General features: G+C 65.0%; 1 protein-coding gene across 1 annotated transcript in view; it reads left to right on the top strand.

The window, feature by feature from the left end:
• Window positions 1–14,576, top strand: part of NCOR2 (nuclear receptor corepressor 2) — a 210,539-nt gene that overhangs the window by 38,400 nt on the left and 157,563 nt on the right. The window lies entirely within an intron of this gene.

Consider the following 14,576-nt stretch of genomic DNA (forward strand, 5'->3'; position numbering starts at 1 on the left):
GGTGGCCCTGAATCCGGCAGCGGAAGTCCTCATAAGAGAAGACACTCAGCGGGGACGGCTGCGTGGAGACTGAGACAGAGACGGGAGCGAGGCGGCCACCAGCCAAGGACGCCTGGGCCCTGGCGGCCGGAGGAGGCAGGATGCCCCGACTGCGAGGGAGCGCGGCCCTGCCACACCTGCACGCGTGGCTTCTGCCTCCAGAACCGCGAGGGCGTAAGCTGCTGTCGCTTAGGCCCCCAGTTTGTAGACGTTTCTTTCAGGAGCCCCAGGAAACTAATGCAGTTGTGAATTTTATTTTAATCCCACTTCAGGTTTAAAGACCCCTTTGTGGCCTGCGAGGTCCCACGCGATCGGGAGCCGGTGATGCGGCGACCCCCCGTCGCGCTCTCCTCCGCCCGTTCCTTCCAGCAGGCCCGTTCCCGGAGCTCACCGAGTGCGGCCCTGCCTCAGGCCTCTGCCGTGGCTGTTCCCTCTGCCTGGGACGCTGTTCCCTGGGGAGTATCCACGTGCACTGCCCTCGCCTTGTCCAGCTTCTGTGCGGTGTTCTGGCCACGGAGACCCCGCTGCCCACAGCAGCTGTCGTTACTCTCCACTGACTGCCTCCCCCGGCCCATGTCTCTCCGCGACGGCAGGGTCTTTGTCCTGGTCCCTGCTCTGTGCCCAGGGCCCGGTGCGTACCGTTGGGGCTCCATAAATGTTTGTTGAATGTCTGACAACTCCAGGCCTGGGGTCAGGGACCCTCATCAGCTGAGGGGGGGCCCGGCTTTTGGAAAGTCAGCAAGCTGATCCGGAGTGCTGTCCATTCAGCACAGCAGTCTTTTTATTTACTTTGAATTGAGCGGAATTCACGTCACGTAAAATTAGCCATTTTAAAGTGAATAATTCATTAGTTTTTAGTAGATAATCAATGTTGCACAACCACCACCTCTGTCTAGTTCTAGAACAGTCTCGTCACCCCAAAGGGCACCCCGCACCCGTGCACACTTGCTCCCCACTCCCCCCAGCCCCTGGCACCCGCCGCCTGCTCCCTGGCTCTGCGGATTGGCCCGTCCTGGACATGTCACGTATGTGGGATCCTACAGGGTGGGCCCCTGTGTCTGGCTTTTGTGCTTGGCTTGGTATTTTCGAGGTCCATCCGTGTTGTAGCAGGTGTCGGTGCTTCAGCCCTTTGTGGCTGAATCGTATCCCCTTGTATGCATGTCTGGCAACAAAGCCATCTTGTGAGTGCTTTTAAATTTTTGCTTTTTTTGGTGAGGAAGAGTGACCCTGAGCTAACATCTGTGCCATCCTTCCTCTGTTTTATATGTGAGATGCCTCCTCAGCATGGCCACAGTGTGGCTAGTGAGCGGTGCTAGGTCCGTGCCCGGGATCCAAACCTGCGAACCCTGGGCCTCCAGAGCAGAGTGAGTGAACTTAACCACTGTGCCACTGGCCGGCCCCAGTGAGTGGCTTTTCAGACAGGGAGACCGAGGCTGCCTGGGGAGGGGTAGTCTCTGCCCGGCCCGGAGCCCTGGGGTGCGGGGTTGTCTCGGGATGGGAGAGGAGGAGGTGGAAACAGGGGAGCCCCTCTCTCTGCCCCCAGCCCCCTGCCCGTTCCCGACTCTCTGCGCCTGGCAGGAGACAGCAGCTGCGTGGGGAGGGAGCGGCCAGGATCCCTCTACTGGGTGCTGGACGCTGAGTCCGGCCCAATGGTGGGTCCTCTCTGGTCCTCCGAGTCCCCCAGTTGTCGTTTCTGTTGACACCGAGAGGGGTAGCGAGCAGTGCGCCCCCATTTCCCAGCGGGCAGACTGAGGCGGGGGCCCCTCGGCCTGCCGGCCCCTCCTGCCGCCTCCTGGGCATCCCTGAGCCTCCCACCCAGGCCGCAGTGGCGCCCGGCAAAGCACGTCCTGGGACCCCTTCCCTGACCCAGAGCCGTCCGGCAGGCGGGTTCCTGCAGGGGAGTCTTGGTGAGTTGGGTCCGGGGTGGGCCCCAGTGTCCGAGAGCTGAGGGCCGGGCGCGGCCAGGGCACTGGCCTCCTCGTGCTAAGCAGACGACCGCACGCGGCCTTAGCCTCAACCGTGGCCCGGGCCGCGCCGGCTCTGTCTGGACGGAGCTGCTGTGGCTGTTTCTGGTTGTCTGGTGATTTGCGTCTTCATAAGTCCCCCTGCGGACTGTGCACCCCCTGGCCTCTTGGGGGAGGACACAGGAAGTGACCGCGGGGGGACGCGGCCTGGTGGCTGGCTCCCGTGGCTGAGATCCTCCCGCTTCCAGGAGAGTCTGCATCCGAACGAGCAGAAAAGAACGGAAGGGCCCCGTGCGTCTGACCCGCGGCCTCGGCCGCTGCCCACTGTCCTGTGGGGCCGGTGTGGCCGTCCCTGAGTTTCGTGACGGTCACAGCAAGAGCCAAGGGACAGGAAGACGGCATCCGGACCTGAGGTCTAAGAGTATGGCTTTGGGTTCTCACGTCTTTCTATGCCTCGGTTTCCCCACCTTTAAAAGAAGACTCTGGAGTAGAGAACTCCCCGCCTGGGCTTCCGGGCAGGTCTGCAGAATCCTTCCAGAACACTCTGTGGGAGTTCCTGGAAAAGGCTGGAGGGTGAGCTGATGAAAGTCGATACACACATGCCTTCTGTGTGGGCCTCTTCCCTGGTCCCATAGTGGCTGCTGATCCCCCGGCTAGTCCAGTGGCCCCTGACCTTTGTCACATGCAAATCTGATGTGCCCAAACCCTCTGTGGCTCTTTGCTGACCACACCACGTGGCCCGGTGGGTGCAAGCCAGGCTTGTCCGGCTCAAATCCCCGCTCAGCCACTTTGCAGCTGTGTGACCTTGGGCAAGCCACTTAACCTCTCTGGGCCTGCTTCTTTCTCTGTATGTTGGGTTTTTTGTGTGCTTTCATGAGGAGAGAGGGGTTAACAGGTCCAGTGCTTACACAGTGCTGGACACACAATACCCGCTACTGCTATTATGCTATTACGGTTGTCATTATTGCTCTTGGGGGCGTCTCCAGTCCGCAGAGTTAAGCAACCGGCCTGAGTGCCCGTGACCCCCTCCCCGTGCTCCCGTCACTCCCTGACCTCGTCTTCTCGCTCTCCTGCTTCACCACTGCTCACCCACTCCAGCCTTCTCTCTGCTTTTGCAGCACGCTGAACTTGGTCCGGCCTCCGGACCTTTGCATCTGCTGTGCCTCCCGCCCCTGGTGCCCCCTGTGTCCCCGCGGGACCCCTGGTCATCGCTCAGGATGCCGCCCTGGGCGGGCATCGCGGGGCCCACTCCTGGTTGCTGGGCAGAGGAGGGGCCCCAGGTGCCTCTCTGGGCCCCTGCTTCCCGGCAGCTGGGCGGCCTCCCGACGGCTCCTCCTTGCACCAGCCTGTGGGAGTGAAGCCGAGTGCCCGCTGCAGGGAGTCAGCGCCCAGAGACGCTCGGACTTGTCTCTGAGTCACACAGCTCATTGCAGCCAAGTTTCAGACCCCTGGCTGACCTCCAGACGGGCTGTTCTGGCCAGTGAGTTTGCATGTGCACGTGTGTGCATGCATGTGTGTGTGCGTGTGGGTACATGTGTGTGCACACCCGTGCGTGTTTTTTTTCAGCCTCCGGGCCTGTCCCCGAGGTGGTGCTGGTTCAGGACTCCCTGGAGGCCCGTGTTTGCTTTCTGAGATCAGAGGGAGGGCAGCAGCGTGGTGGAGGCAGGGCTGCCCCCTGGCCATGTCACCCTGGAGACCGGAGGCCCCGGGAGGGCCAGGCGGTGGCCATGGTCCGTGGGCGGGAGGGGACGGCCCGGAGGAGAGGTGCCCGGAGCCTCGCGGCCGGGAGGCTTCTCGGGAGCTATAAAAAGGCCTCGCTGGGCTCCTGGCAGCCCGCCGGTTGCCATGGCAACGAGGAATTAGCGCGGCTGCCAGGCCGGGAGGAGAGCGCACTTTTGGCGGCGCGCAGAGTGACTTATGTAATGCTCCGTGTTTATGGGCCGGGGGCGGGGAGGCGGCCACGGCGCGGTGTCGCCGCTCGGGGGTGGCGGCCGCGGCTGTCCCGGGGGGCCCGGGCGGCCGGCTGGGGGACCCTCACCAGGGTCGGGGGTGGCCTCCGGGGCCCGGGGGGCGCCCCGTCTGGTGCGAGGCCACCTGCCGCGCGTGGCGAGGAAGGATGGGCTGGCCGCTGGCCCCGCGGCGCTTCTGGAAGCTGGCGGCCCCGGCTGCGCCCGTGGACTCCGCTGACCCACTTGCTGGCACGTTTTACTTTTCTTCGTCTTCCTTTTTTTGGGAGAGTCCCTTGCAGTGGTGTTGGAGCTGACGTGAGTGCGGGCTGGTCATGTGCTCGGGCGGGAGAAGTTTCCGGGCGCGTGGGGGGCAGGCAGATGCGGGTCCCCGGCCCTGGGAGGGTGGGCAAAGACCGGGCGGCTGCCTCTGGGGCCGCCCCCGGGACGGTGGGCCGGGCTGGAGGGCGCCCCGCTCTGTGCTGTGGGCCCCAGGCGGCAGCCCTCGGGGGCCAGTGCTCCCGGGCTCAGGTCGGAGTTGCCGTCCCAGGAAAGGCCTGGAGGGCGGGCGCCAGCGGGACAGCGATGCCCGACCCCTCTGCGGGGTGGCCAGTGCAGTGGGCCAGGCGGCTCTTCCGGGGCGCTCCCGCTTGGGCATCCTGGCGGGAGAAGGGCCGAGCGGGGGACCCGGGGTCCTGTGTGTTTCCGGGTGTTGGCTGCCGGGGCTGGCCTGGGGCTCGGGGTTGGGGGCTCCTCGGCGGGCGCGGGCGGGGCGACCAGGTGCAGGCGGCGCTTCGGGCCCGGTGCCTGCTCCCACTGTGGTGGCTCTTGGCTGGGGGCCCGGGTCTGGTTTGAAATCAGCGCCACCGGCCCAGGCTTGCCCGCGGCCCTGGCAGCGAGGAGCCGGGATAAACACCGGAAAGTTGGCCGGGCCGCCCGTGCTCACAAGGAGCCCTCAGTCACAGGCCGAGGGGTGAGGGGGTGGTTTGTCCTGGGGCCTGGTGTGCGGGCAGCGGGAGGCAGAGGGCGCCTCGTGGGGCTCAGCCCAGGCCAGGGCGGCTGCGTTCCCAGAGGGTGTCGCCTGTTTGCCCCAGACCCTGTGCGTGCCTCAGTTTCCTCGTCTGTAGAATGGGGCATCGGGGGCCGCACAGGTGTGGGGATGAGGGGGGGGTGATCTGTGGCCCTCTGTTCATTCTGGGGCCAGACTGCCTGGGTTTAAATCCCGCCAAACACTTCCTGGCTGTGTGACCTTGGATAAGTCACTTCACTTCTCTGAGCCTCGGTTTTCCCATCTGGCAAATGAACACTCCCATAAGTCATCCGGCTTCAGGGGGCTAATAAATCGTCCCTGCCTGACCCCATGGATGGTGTGACTTTGTTCAGGATGTGGAACTCACAGGGCCTCAGTTCTCTTGTCCATACTGTGCAAGTGGCCCGCAGGGGCAAAGCAGGACGAACCCGCAGGGGCCCCTCGCTGGCAGGCGTGGGGGCTCTGTCAGTGTAGACGGCAAGTTTGGACTGCCGATTGAGTGCTGGCGTGCTCTCCATCCAGTTTTGTTTTCTTCCCTATGGGGAGCCCTTCCGTTTTAAGAACGTGGAGCCCCCGCCCGGATGCCGGGAGCAGGGGGTCCTGCCCCAGGCCCCAGGCTCTGTCTGCATTTGGGCCTGGGCTGGGGGCCCCGGGTCCCTCCGTGCTCTCCCGTTCTGCCCTGTCTCCCACCAGACCTGGGCCAGGCACAGCCGGCAGCGCCCAGCATGGCCTGAGGCCGGGTGGGCAGGGCTGCTCCCCCGCCAAGGGTGGCAGCCGTCCTCAGTGTGTAAGCGACACCGGATGCTGGGCCGGTGGCTGGCTCCGGGCTGCTCCTCTCGGGCCAGGAGGAGCCAGCGGGGAGTTCCCCGGGCGTCCAGGCAGCCCACGCCAGCTGCCCACTGTCCCTTTGTCCTCAGGCGTCTCCTGGGGACCTCGGGGAAGGCCTCTGCAGCGGGGGACCCCACAAATGTCCCCTTGCTGCCCCTAAGCCCTCGGTGCCCTCTGGGGTCACCACACAGCGGTGTTGTGGCTGTGTTGCGTGCTCACAGAGGGTGTCAGTTGGGGATCCCCTGCTGCTGGGAAAGACGGTCGTGTGTGGTTCAGACCAGAGGGCGCGCGGGCTGTGACGGGGCTGACCGGCGGCGACTGTGGTGGCCGCCAGAGTCTGCAGGGAGACGGTGGTGCGTAGAGCTGAGCACACTCTCGCACATACCCACTCACACTCAGTCACACACACTCTCACCCGCACCCACACGTGAGGGCGTGTAAGCCTGGTGAGATCCGAGTGAGGGTGGTGGTGTCAGCGCCCGTCTTCTGCTCACACTGTTGACGCTGAGTTCCGGTTCCGTGAGGCTGGGACCCTTGGGGACAGTGGCCACGGAGACCCAGGATCTGCTGTGATCTTAGTTACACGTGAATCTGCAGCGACTTCAAGTAAAAAGTTAGAGCAGGCGAGGGGGCTCGGGGCCGGGCCATCCTGGGTTCGAGCCCACGTCTGCGCCTTGGCAGCTGTGTGGCTGACCCAGGTGACCGCGCTCAGTGCCTAGAAGCTGCTGGCACTGAAGGTGCTCTGTGCTCTGCTGTTCTCGCCTCCGACGGGGTTTGCCGCGTGCTCTTTCAGTTCGTACACGCCTCAGCCATCCCCACTTCTCAGATGAGGAAACCGAGGCTCGTGGGGTCCGTTCGCCCACCTGAGGGCACGCAGTTTGCAGCCGGGACGCAGACCTGGGTCTGAGCCTGTGCATGCTGATTCTTGGGCTGGGTGACCCTGGGGAGGTTGCTTGCCCTCTCTGAGCATCAGTTCCCTCCTCCTTGCCTCACCCGTAGGCTGGGCTGGGACATCGGGACAGGGGGCTATGCTCATGACCCGGGTTAGCTGGGCAGCCCCCCTCTCATTCCTGGGCCCCCCCAGAGCCCACCGCCTCTGAGCCTCCTCCTCTGCCCTTGGCCTCTGTTCTGTCTCTGGTCGCTTGTGAGGGCTGAGCCCGCTTCCTCCCTGAGTTCTTTTTCCTCCTTGCTCCCTCTGTTCTCTGCGCTGCCTTTTCCCTTTCCTGCTGTTCCCTGCGGTAGGCACTGGTTCCCTCAGACCCCCTCCCGCCTTGACAGTGGTGAGAAGGCCTTTGGGGCGTCACTAGCTTGCCCTGGAGGGAGCTGGGGCGTCCCTGGCCGGCACCTAAGCGTGAGAAAGGCATTTCTGTCCGGGCAAAGCTGCCCCGCGGGTAGAAGCTTCTCGGGGGCTCCCGCGAGCGGGCCTGCAGGTGCCGTCTCCCTCATGGCGGCTGGGCCTGGCCCTTGGGCCTCTGGGGGGGCCAAGCAGGGCTCGCTTTGCACCTGAGGATTCTGGAGGGTTCCAGGGCATCCCAGGCTGGGGGCCGGTGGGTCCCTGCAGGGCCAGGCGGCCGAGCTGCTGTGAGGGTTTCCCCCACCGCACTAGGCGTCAGTGACGGCTCGGGTCCCGGGGTCTGGCTTTGCTGTACAGACCGGAGGGGCTGGCGCGGGCCTGGGGCAGGCGTCTGGCCTCCAGGCCTGGGGCTGTTTCTTGGAAGTGCCAGTCGTGGTCCTGCCTCAGGGCCTTTGCACTTGCTATGCCCCTGTCCTGGAACCCCTGCCTCCAGGTCTTCCCTGCTCTCCTCATTCAGGCCTCTGCTTGCATGTCATCTCCTCAGAGAGGCCCGGGGCTCCCCGTTGTCACTCCTGTCGTCTTATCACGTCTCCACCTGGGATTTGTTGTGTGTCCATCACCGTGTCCCCCACCCCCTCCACCCGGGGCTTGCTCATCTTGACCTCCCTGCGTCCCCAGCTCTGGGCATGTAGTCGGTGCCCAGCAAACAGGGCGCCTGCCTCAGTGTGCCCCCCTGGGCTGTGGCCCTGGGCCTGTCCCTTCTGGCGAGTGGGGCCTTCCTGGGGACGGATGTGCGTCCAGGTGAGTGGCACCTGCCGGGGCTCCGGCTTGGGGCCGCCCAGGCCCGGGAGCTGCGATGCGCGTGGCGCTCGAGCCGCCCCTGCGCTGGGGGCGCTCCTGGAGGTCCAGGGTCCTTGAAAAGCAGCTCTTGTGTTTTTGCTCGAGTGTGCGAGTGCATGTAGGGACCCTCCTGCATAGACTCAGAGTGGTGGGGCTCGTTAGCAAGGAGGTGGGGACCCCCGGGTGTGCAGGTGGGGTGCTGACAGCATCAGCTGCGTGTGTTGAGGGCTGGCAAGGTGGGCGAGCGTTCTGCAACTTTTTTTTTTATTCATTCTTTTTTTTTGAGGAAGATTAGCCCTGAGCTAACTACCGCCAGTCCTCCTGTTTTTTGCTGAGGAAGACTGGCTCTGAGCTAACATCTGTGCCCATCTTCCTCTACTTTATGTGTGGGATGCCTCTACAGCATGGTTTGCCAAGCGGTGCCATGTCCGCACCCGGGATCCGAACCGGTGAACCCTGGGCCACCAAGAAGCAGAACGTTCGAACTTAACCACTGCACCACCCGGCCAGCCCCCGTTCTGCAACTTTAGTTTGTCAAGTCCTTCTAACAGCCCTCAGAGGGGGGTCCTGTGTCACCCCCTCCACATGAGGCCCGGAGAGGGTCAGCAGCCTGCCCAAAGTTGCACAGCGGCAGGGACGCGGTGTTAATAGGTAAGTGGGGGTGTGTATGGTTGTTTCTGAGCCCGGGGTGATGAATATGCCCTGAAGGGATTGTCCTGCTTCATCCTCAGGAGGCCCTTTGTCATCCCTGCTTCCGGGGACAGGGCACAGCTGTGGAGGAGGCAGGATTTGAACCCAGGTCCTCAGGGCAGGTGCTGTTTACTGGGACTTGGGCTCAGTCCTGGGAGGGGGCCCTGACGGGTCCAGTGTGAGGCCGGGAGATGGGCCAGGAGTGGGGTCCTCAGCCTGGCTCAGCAGCCAGAAGGCGGAGCCGCTCCTCCCCCGGCCATGTATTTGCATGACAGTGAGCCCTTTGTCCCGGGCCAGCCTCCTTCCCAGGCTAATAACCCCATTCCCGGCCTGTGACGTCACAATGGGCCCTTCTGTGCCCGTCGCTGCCGGTGGCAGCGGGTGGGCTGGCCTGGCGGGGGGTAACTTAGGGGGTGGGGGTCCCAGGGCGGACACCCCCTCCCCATCCTCAGGGGGGGATTGGCGCCGTGTGACGCGGAAGCCTGAGACTCCGCGAAGCGTCCCTGGGGGGGCATCTGCCACCCCCCACCCCCAACCCCCAGCCCTGGGAGCCTCCTCTGGGCCTGCGAAGGGGGCTGGGTGGGCGCCCGGCCCCCTCCCCGGTGGAGGGGTGAGCGTCCCTTGCTCCCCGTAGATGTGAGGGGGCTCGTGTGCAGGGGCTTCCGACGGGGGATGGCTCCGAGAAAGTGGGGCTCCGCCCCCGCCTGCTGCGTGCTTTGGGCACCTGGCTCCACACTCTGTGCCTCAGTTTCCTCACCTGCTGGGGGGCGTTCTACAGGAGCCTGGCCTCTGCTGGCAGGGAGGAAGGCTCAGTGAGCAGTCAGGGCGGCCTGGGCTGTGGCCCCTGGAACGTGGCCTTCTTTGGAAAAAGGGTCTTTGTGGCCCTGTCTCGGAACGAGATGGGGTCATCCTGGGTCCCGGGCGGCTCTGAAGCCAGTGACCGCTGTCCTTATGAGACAGGAGAGAAGACACAGAGGGACGGCCGGGTGACAGAAGGCAGAGGCTGCGGAGGCGGGAGCGCCCGCGGCCCCTGATGGCACCTCGGCCCTCGTCTCCCAGAGCTCCAGGCAATGAAGTTCTGCTGTTTGAAGCTTCTGGGCTGTGGTCGCTTGTCGCCGCGGCCCTGACCGGCTCCTGCAGCCGGCAAGCCCGGTCTCTGGTCGGGGAGTGCTCCCTGGGGGTTTGCAGCGTGTTCCCCCAGCCTGAGGGCCCAGGACAGAGGGAGGCGGTTGGGGGCGGGGAGCCCCTCCCATCGGTCCAGGACCAGACTCCCTCCCCGAGAACTTGAGTCCACAAACCCCGGAACCCACCGTCACCCGCTGCCGGCTCTCTGCCTCCTGTGTCCCTGCTAAGGAGGACGTGACCCGAGAGGCAGGGGGCTCCCCAGGTTCCACGCGGGGCCCCTCCCCAAACCCCGACTACCTCGTCTGCCAGGTGCCCTTGACAAATGGAGATACTGAGGCCCAGAGAGGGCAGGCTAGCTGGGGAAGGCCACACAGCCCCCAGTGGTGGTGACGGCCTTCAGAGCCCCAGCTGTGGCTAATGGATGGGCTGGCACTGCGGCTCCCAGGAGGGAGGGATAGGAGCCCCGGGCCACAGTGACAGCTGCGGTGTAGTGGGCTGTGTAAGATGTGGATCAGTTTCCAGAACATGTTGACCCAGTAGAGATGACACCCCAAAGTCTGGCTTTATGTAGACGGCATCTGCACTCGGCCTCAGTTTCTCTGTTGACAGGGTGGTCTTTGAGCTTCAGCCCCGGGCTGCAGTTCTGCTCTTAGCGTTCATGGACTCAGCCCGCATTTATTGAGCGCCTGCTGTGTGCGGTGCACTGGGACTCGGCGATGGACACGGCAGATACGGCTCCTGCCTTCATGCCCCTTATGTTGGGGGGTGGGGAGATGGGCAATAAGGCAGCAGGGACATGGGGAATGAGGGGTCTGGATGCTGACGAGGGAGGCAGCAGAGCCTGGGCCTGGGGGGCGCGGCGAGGACGGGACCAGGTGGGCGGTTTGCTGTGAGCTCGGAGGGCTGGTCGGATGGATGTGGGGATGGCCTGGCCTGTGTGCAGGGGCACATGGGCGCCTCCCATGGCAGGGCTTGGTCTGGCCCTGTGGGCAGTGACATGGGAGGAGGCCTGTGAGGCCCCGACTCCTTGTTTCCATCGGGGACAAGGGTCTCCCTGAGTCTGAGCAGGGAGGCGGGGCGCACTGGCCACGGGGTCCCGGGACACAGTGGGTCAGTGGTGGGCGCTGCAGGGACTTGCCTGGGTTTGTATCCAGGCTCTGCCACTTGCCTGTTGCGTGACCTCAGACAAGTTACTTAGCCTCTCTGTGCCTCAGTCTTGCATCCCAGGGAGGGAGGTAGTGATGATAAATGAGCTGATGCTGCTGGGCGCTGTGTTGGTGACTGCCTGTGAGGGGTAGGGGCCCCCTCAGGTCTGTTCCAGTGACCGGGCAGGACCGGGAGCTGGACAGAGTATTCCTTAGTCCTTCCGTGGCCCCGTTCCCGCCTGCGGGACACTGGACAGGCGTCTCCCCCACAGAGCCTCTGCCTTCCCATCTGGGAAGTGGGCCTGTACCGAGCACATGGCCGCGTGGAGGTCAGGAGAAGGGGACGGTGGGGGAGGTCAGCGCCCACGGGGTAGAGGGTTCAGGTCTCCCCTGTCCCTGGGCCTGGACCACCCTCCAGGCCGGAGCAGCTGCCCGTTTTACGGCCTGGGAAACTGAGGCCCCAGCAGGGGTAGGCCCAGGTCGTGGCCGGGGTGCAGGCTGCAGGGCCCCCCTGTGTGGCCTCCTGGCTGTGGACGAGGCCTATTTCTTGGGGCCTGCACGGGGCTGCTGGGACCTGCTCGAGCCGGCCTGCGTCTGTCAGCAGGTTTGGTTCTGTGTTCTGGGAGCAGGAGTTCTTCTGAGAGGGGGACCGAGGCCATGGAGTGACCCAGATCCGGGCCAGCGGGGAGGGATGGGCTTTGTCTGCAAAGCTGCCGCCTGCCTGGTCCTGAGTGGCGGCCACTGGTGGCTCAGGACCCGGCCTGAGACCTCGCTCCTCCTCAGGGCTGACAGACAGGGCAGGCCCGTCCCAGGCTCCTGTCCGGCCCCTTCCTCCTGGGCGGAGTCTGTCCTGGGCTCCCATTTTACTTCTCTTACCTGCTTCTGGCTGGCTTTGCTCCTGTCTTCGCCTGCACAGGTGAGAAGACCAGAGGGTGGAGGCGATCTGATTCCAGGGAGACCCGTGGCACTTAGAATTTGTGTTTTAAGGGGGTTTTTACTGTGTTAGTCTCTTGGTTGCAATTGGCACACACCTCGCTCCTCCTGCATTTAGCACAAAAGGCTCAGGGCAAGCTTCAGGCACAGTTGGATGCAGGGGCTCAGCTGACGAGTTGCTCCCCGTATCTAGAGCCTGGCAGCCCCAGACTCACATCACAGCCCAGCAGCCCCGGGCGAAGGGCAGCCTGTGGTCCCCATGTTCCAGAGGAAGTCATGGGAGTGAACTGACCAGCTCAGCCTGCGAGTTACGCCCCGCCCTGAACCAGGCGCGGCAGCTGGTGCTGACGGGCCAGACCTGGGAGGAGGGCTCCGCCTGCCCTCGAGTCCGGGACCCAGGGTGCCGGAGGGGTGGTGGCCCGAGGGACACTGGGGTGTGGTTGCAGGGAGTGGGTGCTGGGCAGGCAGAGACAATAGCTGGTGGCCGCAGCCACTGGCTCCGTGTGTCGGGGACGAGCTGGAGCAGCTCCCTGCCCGGCCCATCTGTCACAGCCTGTGCGTCCTGTGGGGGGTCCTCATGACTCCCCGGGTAAGGGGGCCCAGCCTCTCCACTCCGTGCAGTGACGTTCCCTCCTGTCGCTCCCTGTCCCCTCCCTCAGGGCCCCCAGCTTCGCCGAGGCCTCTCTTGTGGCTTCCAGCTGACCGCATGTCAGAAGCCACAGGTCACATCCTGGCCGCCCTTGGGCTGCATTTGGATGTCAGATTGATTGATTGGGTTGGGTTTATAGCCACTTTTTTTGAATAAAAATTGTGAATTGAGAGACGTCTCAGAATAAGGCTCCCTTGGCCTGGAGGCATTGGCGCTGTGGGTCCCCTGGGCCGCGTTCCTGAGCCACCACCAGGCTCACCCGCCGGGCTGGGCAGCGGCCACCCCCTCCTGTGTCCTCCACGTGCACAGCCCTCGCCGTCCCTCGTCACGACTCCGGCCTGGCCTTGCAGCGTCCGGTGGGTCTTGGCATCCTCGGCCATCCTTTCTCTTGCCCCCCGCTTCCGGCCTGGGACCCCCCCAGCCTTGTTAATGTCGCTCCCTCCAAACTGACCGTCCCATCTCCCTGGGCGTGTCCGCTGTGTCCGCTGTCCGGAGGACCGCGTGGGTTCTCCATCCTGGCTCCACGCCTGCCGCTCAGCGCCCACGAGCCTCGGGGACTGCGCGGTCTGTGTGTCACATGTGAGCGTGGGGCCCGGCTGGTCAGAGTGGGCCCTCCCCCCTGGGCCTGGGCTCTGGGGGCAGCGGGGCCTCCCGCCAGCCCTGTGGGAGGGGCCCCTGGGGGTGCAGATGGTGGTCTTCTGGGGGTCGGGGAGGGCGCGCCGCGGTGGAAGGCTGGGCTCCGGCCTCCGGGCTGCTGCCGTGCAGCTATTCTTAGCAGCTGGGACATCGGTCCTCCTCACGTGTGGCCGAGGGCGACCCCAGGGATCTGCCCTGAAACGCTGGGGATGACCCGTGAGTTCCTCAGCGAGCTGTCCTGAGGGCCCGCAGCTGTGGACTCGTTACCAGATGTCGGAGCTGGGGAGCCAGTGGGAACCCAGAGCCACCACTGTCACCCCCTCGGGGTGGCCCCCTCACCTCGAGAGTGGGGGTGGGGATCGCAGACCTGCGGGTGGAGCGGGCGGTCTGGGCCAGGCCTGGGGTCGCCGGTCGGGGGCCCATCTGGAGGGATAGAGAGTTTCGGGTCAGCCCTTCCCAAGTCCAGGCCTTCCGATCGCCTCTCGAGGCCACCTGGGTGGGAGGCGGCCGGCAGGTCGTGAGGTGGGGTGGTGTGAGATGAGGCCTTGACTGTCCCCCTCAGTGCTTGCCTGGGAGGGGCCGCTGTGTGCCAGGAACCCCCCATGGTGCCCTTGGGGCAGGCCTGGCAGTGGGAGCCACCACAGAGCAGCACAAGCCCGGAGGCCTCCCTGGAGGAGGTGTGTGGTTTATTTTAGTTATTTATTTTTGAGCTTAAGTTGTGGTGTAACACACGTGACAGAACGTTCCCGACGTCAGCCGTCTTCAAGTGTACAGTTCATGGGTGTCAAGTGTATTCACATGTTGTGCAATCAACACCACCACCGTCGCCAGAACTTTTTCATCTTGCAAAACAGAAACTCTGCCCATTAAACGCCAGCTCCCCCCAGCCCTGCCCCCTCCTTCCCTGTGACCGTGACGCTCTGGGCACTGGGTCCGAGCGGGGTCACACAGGGTTTGTCTTTCTTCCGGCAGAATGTCCGGCGGGCTTCGTGCCGTCCAGGCAGCGACGCGGACGCCCAGGGCCCCCCGGGCTGTAGGGTCGGGCTCCCGGTCAGCGCTCGCGGTGGGCGGCGCGGGGTTTGCCGGGTCGCCCGCGCCCCCGCCTCACGGGTCCCCTCCCTCCCGGGCGCGCGGCCACATGGAGGAGCTGGTGGACACGCGGCCGGGGCGGGAACGTCGCGGCGTCGGTGAAATACCCCGGGCGGGGGGCGGGGGGCGCACAGGGTCGTCCGGCTGTGGGCTCTCCCCCGCTTTTAGCATTAAGAGGGGAGAAAGGAGCGCAGGAGGAGGTGCTCGTGAGCAGACCCCCGGCGGGGAGCGCGCGGGGCGCCCGCGGACACGGACCGGCCAGTCCAACTGGGAACAGGGACGGCGGCCTCGGGCTCCGGCAGCGCCACGTCCCCCTGCTGCTCCGAGGGCGGGCGCGGGGACGAGGGGACGCGGGGGGCTCGGGGACG

This window comes from Equus quagga, chromosome 15 (assembly GCF_021613505.1).
Source record: "Equus quagga isolate Etosha38 chromosome 15, UCLA_HA_Equagga_1.0, whole genome shotgun sequence".
Lineage (NCBI taxonomy): Eukaryota > Metazoa > Chordata > Mammalia > Perissodactyla > Equidae > Equus > Equus quagga.